Here is an 8298-nt window from a genome sequence, read left to right as displayed (position 1 = left end):
TAAAGCCTACAGTAACGAATTTCACTCTTTTGTCCTTGAGGAAGTTCTTAAAATCCTGGCACTCAACGTCAGCATGGCATATGTGGTAGACCAAGCAAACTTTATGTACGCAAACCTGGATCACGACAGGCTTCTTCCTCTCTTCGTCCTTTAGATCCTTCTCTCGTCCCAGGACTGTGGTGTACTCAACATCTAGCCCAGCGACCCACTCTTGAACTGTTGAACATGCGTAGGAAGCGAGCAAGCCATGCTTTCACCGTCGCGGATCCACATGTGTAGATGATGATGAACCGATCGCCGGTGATGGCTCTAACCTGGTACTCAGCGGCGACCATGGAGATTTGGGAGGCCATGGATTTTGGAGGAGGGTTAGGAGAAGTTGAACTGTTGTACCCCGTAAAAACTGGGAGCGAACTAATGTGAAAGGACGGGACGACTGGGAGCGAACTGTTGTAAGGTAGAAGATGGGAACGAGTAGGGCGTGCGAACGGCGTGGGGTTGCTGGCTTGCCCGGTGGATAAACGGCTGCAAGCCCCTAAAGAATTCTCGAGAACTATGCGGGACCCACTAGATGTCAAGTCTACTAGACCCATATCGTAGGCTTGACGGTATAGCTTCTGCCCGTTCGCACACCATGCCGGCGCGTGGATGTAACTTCACTTAATTCCGTCAACCGCGCGCCTCCCACGACCTTTGCCTCCCTCGCGCGGTCGCGCCTTTTGAGACTTCGACCAGCTATAAATGAGCATTTTTTTTGCCTACTCCGCATGCATACTCCCTCTGGTCCTTTTTACTCCCGTCAACCGTTTGCAAAATGTTTGACCAAATTTATACTTTTTTTGAACACCACCTTATATTAATTAACCAACCACACCAGTACACTCATTCGATACAATATTCACCACATAGGGTGGTACGTTATTTACAAGAATACCATCTAATCTATTGTTAAAGCTATACTTAGCGATTAAGTGTGCCACCTTATTGGCCGAACGGCTAATCTTTGACAATTGAAGATTGTTGATCAACTTCGATATGCTCAACACTTTCATCTTCAGGTCACGCATAGCAGACCTGTCATAGTCCCCCAATGCAAGAGACGCTACCACAAAAGCGCAACCAGTCTCTAAAATTATAGGATTATGAAGAGAAATACCTATGTAGAGACCGGCAATGCAAGCCCTAAGCTCCGCTTCCTCCATGCTTTGATAGGCATAATAATATCAATATCTACAATACTGATTATAATGAGTATAAGAACTACATTTTATAATGAGTGTAAAAATATTGATTTGACATTGTGAATGTTGATACATTTTTCTATAAGTCTGGTGAAAGTAGAGGTACATTGACTTCAGACAAAACTTAAATGCACAATGCAGACTAGTTCCTCCATCCAGGTGCATGCCATGTCCTATCTTGTCATCACAACAAGGTTAGCTATTAGAGTACCACTACCTCCCTTTTAGTTTAATGGGCTCGATTCAAAAATTTCACCTACTCTTAGCAATATAGTAGACGCGGTGGAATAGTTTTTGAAGTCTGAAAAAGTACTCAACTAGTGCTGTCATTCTTCACAAAAAAATGTGTTTACGATTGCATGCATGAACACTAGTTACTCTAACCCCCCTCTCTTCTTTAATTATTTGCCACATCAGCATGTTTGCTAGTAGTATTCCCGTGTGCATGATACCAGCTAAGATACCACCATTATGGCCAGCCTTAATCATCGCATGCAATAATTTAGTGCACCTTGAAATATGAACATGTGTGGGGCGTGTATGTTTTTAATGACTTGAGACTATACCTAGCCCGGCATGCAAGATGACTTATTATGCACCGTTCCCCATACCTGCAGGAAGCCCGTTCGTCTCCAAATCTTTTCCTCTCCATGTGTGGAAACAATATGCCTGCCAAACTCTCCTTCTCCCTTCAGCGGTCCCACCACTCCACCCCGTGTGAAAAAATCTGCATGCATGACTCTCCTCCCCCCACGCTCGTCCAATCCACTGTGACCAGCAATATTTCCACCCCTTCGCTCCCCCGTAATTTACTCCAACAAATATGCCCACGTAGCTGTTACTAAACTGCAGGTGCATTGGGTCACTGACATATGGGCCCAATAGGGGTTCAGCTCACATGTCAGTGACGCAACTGGACCTGCAGTTAAGTCAGTGCAGCTCAGTCCATATCTTACGTAGGTGTGCCATTCCTCGCTATAAATACTGCGCCTCCCCCGACATCGCTATCTCCTCCCCCTCACGTTCACGTTCATCGCTATCTCCTCCCCCTCCCTCTCACATCGACCACCATGGCATCGCCCCTCCCAAGCCCTAGGAGCCCCTCGCTGCACCGCGCAAACGATCACGCGACGTTGTTCCGTTCCTCGCCGCCACTAGTCGAGGAGGACACGTCGGTGTTCCGCTCCTCACCGCTACGCGACGCGTCGCCGTTCCGTTCCTCGCCGCCACTAGTCGAGGAGGACGCGTCGGTGTTCCGCTCCTTGCCGTGATGCGACACATCGTCGTTCTGTTCCTCGCCGCCACTAGTCGAGGAGGACGCGTCGGTGTTCCGCTCCTCGCCGCGACGCGTCGAGGTGGACGCGTCGGTGTTCCCAATCTCGCCAGCACGCGCGTCAGAGGACGCGTCGGCTCCTCGCTACGAGGAGAACGCCGCGCAGCCCGCCGAGCCCCCCAGCCTTGAGGAGCTTTGGAAAGAAATGGATGTCGCCTTGTGGGAGGCTTTGCCTCCAGCAGAGCACGCCAAAATAGAGGCGGAGAAGAAGGCCGAGGAAGAGAAGAACACCGCAGAACAAGCTGCCTGGGAGGCGTATGTCGCGTCCGAGAGAGTCAGGCAATTGGCTCTTTGGCAGAAGGCTCGTGCGAGGACCGTGAGGGTGGCGGAGGACGCCCGTGCTGACGCCCTGAGGGCAGTCAGGCCCAAGCGCCTCATCTACGCTTGGCGGTACATGGACCGGGTGCATGCTTCCAGCGAGGCGGAGTACCTTTTGGCGCCGGATCACCACACTGGTGAGATCGCGCTCGCCCGCCGACAAGCCACCAATCGGCACCTTGCGAGTTGTGAGGCCGAGGAAGAGGCATTGTGTCGGCACGGTGGGAAACGGCCGTGCACCAGGGCACTTGTGGCGCGCCGCAAGCGCTCCTGCGAGCGCCGTGGCTTTTAGGAGAAGTATAATTTTTATTTCGTAAGGCGATCTCATTAGTTTCGAGACGCAAATGATAAATCCCAAACATTCAGGAATTTTTAGCGTCCTTAATTAAGTATGTAAAAGTGAAAGTTTGAAAACCTTGTGTATTCGTACGCATTTTGCAAGTACGTGCATATAGCACAAACTTTACTATGTACTATCGCACTACACGTCTCTCTCGATATATGCTTGCAGACTGTGCTACTCCCTCCGTCCAGGTCAATAGGTCATCTTTGGTTGTGCACCGTGACCAAGAAGGAGGGAAGACTTATACACCTAGACGGAGGGAGTACTACTATTACTTATGTACGTGCAAATGCACGTTTTAACATTACGATGCGGTTTTTCTAAAAGTAGAAAAACAACACTAGTCAAGCTTGTGAAACGATTCAATGCAAAACAAATGCAAAAATGCTCGTTTGATTGTTTACTTTTAGCTTCCTTCTCTGTGGTTATTTCTCTGTCGTACTTTGTACGGAGTATCTCACTGGTTGGAAAGGCATGCAAATTCCCAAACCGCTTCCTACACCCTGTATCGAATTTTTTTGCCTAACAAGTTGTGCCGTGCAATTAGAATTCCAACTTGAGTACTACTACTAGTACGAGTACCATGGGACAGTTCTTTTAGGCTTCTAGATTAGTAATCCCATAACTACTACCTCCGTCCTGGTTTATTGGTCCCCATTGTAATCTGTGTCAAATTTTGATCATAAATTTAACTAATGAAATGTTAGTGCATGTCACATGCACTACTCCATCCGTCTAGGTGAGTAAGTCATCTTAGGCTATGCACCGTGACCAAGGAGGAGGAGAAAACGAGAAACGTTAATGTTTATTTGCTAATTAATAGTATTGCATGCAATGAACTAACCACTGCATGTCGTGTTTGATATCTCAAGTCATTAAAAGCACGCACACTCTTTATCTCTTATTGGTTGATATGTCAAGAAACAAGAAACGAGGTAGAAGTTAATGCACTGTGCCTAAGTGTTTTGGGATTATTTGGTTTTCGTAAAATGACTTACACACCTAGATGCATCGCGCCTAAGTGTTTTGAGTAACATTTTATCAGTTAAATCTTTGGTCAAAATTTAGCACAAATTACAATGGTGAGGAATAAACCAGGACGAAGTAGTAGTTTAGAAGACCAAATAAATGAGTGAGGCGCCTTATTGTTACTCCCCACTGTGACTAGTCTTGTGGGAAAAGCTGGGGAAGCCGCCAAAAGAACTGGCCCTAGGAGTAGTAGCTAGGGATCAAGTGTGCGAGATGAACCGAAGAAAGTAAATGCAGAGAGATGAAATGCAAAAAAGACGGAGGGATGTGATGGTTGCTTGTCCGTTTATTTTACCAGGCCACTTATTACTGGGAGTGGTTGGGTTTTGTGATATGACGGCTTTACTGCCGCGCCACGAGCGGGGTGAGAGGTGAGACTCCCATGCAGCGCCGCCCTCTACACTTGTACTACATCGGTCGTGGTTTATTAGTCCCCCATTGAATTTGACTGAAGATTTAACTGACAAAATGTTAGTGCATGTCAACAAAAACTATATCGTTGGATTCATATTTGAACATAGTTTTGAATGATATAATTTTAGGTGACATGCATCAGTATTTATTGTACTATATATAATGTTAGTTCAATTTTTGGTCGTACTGGTCTATAGTAGTAAGGTGCCCGTGCGTTGCACTGAAGAGTGAAATGCATTGATCGGGGAGTTGTTTATTTTGACAAAGGATGTGGGTGTCATCTCATGTGTAACGGGTATCGATAGGTTTCTTCGGATATTATCTCATCTCTAGAGCTCACAAACATCCGGGTGAAATAGATAAAAAGGTATCTTTTGCAAACAAAAGCGTTCAACTGTTCAACCTGCATCCAAAACTTGTGAAGAAATAACACTTATTGTGCTTTGCAAGAAATGATCTTTAAGAATTAGTTTTTGAGTATCGATTGTTATACATGTTGGCTACAGATGACATGGCACTTTCTTATAGTCAACAGTTGGCTATACTATTAAGTAATATTAACCATGCCCTTATACACCTAGACGGAGGGATTAAATCAGGATGACTTGCAAGGGGGCAGATGAGATGTAAGAAATGGTTCATCGTAAGTCTTTCACCAGTATTGTAGTAAAAATTCATACATGGAAAATTCTAGACTAAACCATAAACGGATACACTTTTATTCATGCACGATACTCCAATAGAGCAAGATCCTGCATGGAAGTCTCCACATGCTTAGACACCGGATTACATTGAGCGAAGACTAATGATCAACATTTAACTTGATAATGCGTATTTTTTTAGAAGAACAGGGAGGCTCCTCTCCGATTCCATTATCAAATGAAACCCAAAGTGTCTTACATCAGCTCACTGAGAGGAGTAGTTCAAAGGAAGGACTGCAGCGAAAGCCACTCAAGTTTAACGACAAGCTTACAGAATCAAAAGCGGCAAAGACACGGGCCATAAGCGCCCACACACACACTACATGTTTTATAAGTGCACCTGATAATGCGTATGTCCAGGTGAACCTCCTTGGAGTCCCCGTGCACCGCGTCGGCGGGTAAAGAATGCCATGGGTTTTCCAAGTCCACATTGGCGGGATAGTCCCAGCTCCCCAGAGTCCAAGTCCGTCCGATAAGGCCGGTGTTGCCGCCCAGGCAACCTGGAGGGGTAGTAATAGTGAGCACGCACCCGTACATCTACCTCGTGTCAGTGTCAGTGTCAGCGGTGACGCCCCTAACGCACATTACAGAGATGGGGCGGCGGCCTGCGCGGGCCTCGGCGGTGCCCACGATCAAGAGGAAGACGCTCCCATCCTCCTCCGAGACTAGCAGGCGGCGGTGATCCTCCAGCGACTCCGGCATGGTGAACCGGTAGCACATGTCGTACTTGATGTTCTCCGCCAAGGGCCAGCAGTGACCGCTGAACGCATCCGTGAGGTGATGCACCATGTCCGTCGACGAGCCACAAAACGGCATCGGGCACTCATAGTAGTGGACGAAGGGCTCCTTGGAGGCATCGACCAGGCCGTCCATGAAACAGGAGTGGCTGTAGGGGACGTTGCGCCAGTTGAATATATGAGCAAGTTACTACGAGATTTAATCCGAATAAGCATAAAATAAATCATGTGGACTAGCATAGTAGTAGGATACAGAGTAGAAACATGAATTCTACCACGATTTCGAACAGGAAGGACAGAAACACATACGGTGCAACGGGAGAAGCACCGTTGGCGTTGAGGTTGTCGCCCATATCATTGAGGAAGAGGTTGCCGAGGTCGGGGAAGAAGTCGTCGTCGGTGAAGTCGTGGCTGCCAGCAGTCGCGAGAGTGCGCTCCCTAGATTTCAACAGCGCCCGCCGAATGGAGCGCAGGAGGGAGTGGCTGTAGGGGATGTTGCGGCCGCCGAATGGAGCGCAGGAGTAGCACACGAAGCAGTAGATGGTGTCCTTACTAGTACTCCCTAGTCTCTATCTATCTATATCTATATATATCTACTCTTATAGAAAACCGAGTTGGTGATGATGGTATGCCTGCCATCTTGTAATATGGATTGTCCGATCTATATCTGACGGATAGAAAGCCAACTATAACAATTTTACAAAAGATACCCGCACCTCTCTCCACATTTACAGATAAGGCCTTGCCTTGTTCATCCTTATCTCCCACAACCTCGTGCTCCTCCCTATGTCTCTATCTCTACTACTCTTCTTTGTTTTTTATAACAAATTGAATAGTGCTACGCCGTCTGCTGCACGCCTGGCTGAACACGCCTCCTTGCCTCCATCATCACCAACTGAGTCTTTTATAGGAGTAGGAGTAGAGAAAAAACCGAGTTGGTGATGATGGTGTGCCGTGCAATGCACGGGCATCTTGCTATTTTTTTTGCATATAAGTCCAAACACCGTGTAGACACGGTCTTTGAGAACGGTTCGTAGTCGTTCCATGCTCGGGCATTGATGTTTGTAACTATTTTAGATTAGAATATACTACTCCTCCAGTGCTAGTAGTAGAGCAGAGTCCTACTCTACTACTCTACTCTAGCAAGCTAGGGCATAGTACTGTAGTAGGTACTGTAGGGAGTACCAGTACTGTGATCACTCAAGCAAGTTGTCTGGCATCGATATGACCCTACGCTGCTGGTATATGTCTCGTAAGTCAAGCGGCGTGCTTTAGTCATCATCACCTGTCCACTTCCCGCAGCACATATTCGCTTCTCCATCTTTGTCCGCACATAATCTCGTCCAAGCTTCCATCCCCGCTAAGGCGCCTGTCACACCCTAGCTAGCCATGCATTAGAGTGTTGCATCATGTTTATTCTTTCATCAGAAACTTGAAATGGGGATGACAGAACCCCCAGTCCCCTCTGAAACCAACTAGGGTTTACTAAAATAATTTTCAATGAACCTGAAATGCCCTTCTAAAATGTCCATCATTTTTGTCTTGGTTCAGAACCTCTGCCAAAAGTGGTGCACATTTTCCTAGGCCATCTTAGGGTTTTTGAATTAATTCATAAATATTTGAATTTGGGCATTTAAAATTATACAAAATATTTAAATGCTCAAATACCTCCAAACTAAAATGTTTCATGTTGGAAATAATCCAGCTATGGACCAGGAGTGATTTGGTGATTTTTGAAGTTGCCTAGGTATTTTATTTAATTCAACAAAGTTGCAGAAGTATTAGAAAAACAGAAAACAGAAGAAAATGAAAAAAACTTACCTGGCGCCTGCCCCGGCCCACCTGCCGGCCCAGCCCAGCACCGCTCCAGCGAGCTGCTTGCCGGCCAGGCAGGCAGGCAGGTGCCCGACGGCGACCGCGACGTGCGCCACACACCTGCTCGCCGCCTCGCCGCTCCCCTCGCCAGGTGACGTCGAGGATCGGTCTCTCTCTCTCCCCCGAACCCCCCAGACACCCCCTCTCCTCTCCAGCTCCTCCCCTTCGCACGCCCCAGCCATGGCCGACGCCATCGCCGCCACCCCCTCACCGTAGCCACGCCCTCCGACCACCCCACGCCGTCTCACCGTGTCCAGGAGCTCCGCCGCTGTCCACTTCATCGAGCAGCCGAGCCCCGAGCGCTCGC

Source organism: Triticum dicoccoides, chromosome 3B (assembly GCF_002162155.2).
Source record: "Triticum dicoccoides isolate Atlit2015 ecotype Zavitan chromosome 3B, WEW_v2.0, whole genome shotgun sequence".
In the NCBI taxonomy this organism is placed as follows: domain Eukaryota; kingdom Viridiplantae; phylum Streptophyta; class Magnoliopsida; order Poales; family Poaceae; genus Triticum; species Triticum dicoccoides.
The sequence above is the reverse complement of the archived record's forward strand: the minus strand, read 5'-3'. Positions refer to the sequence as shown.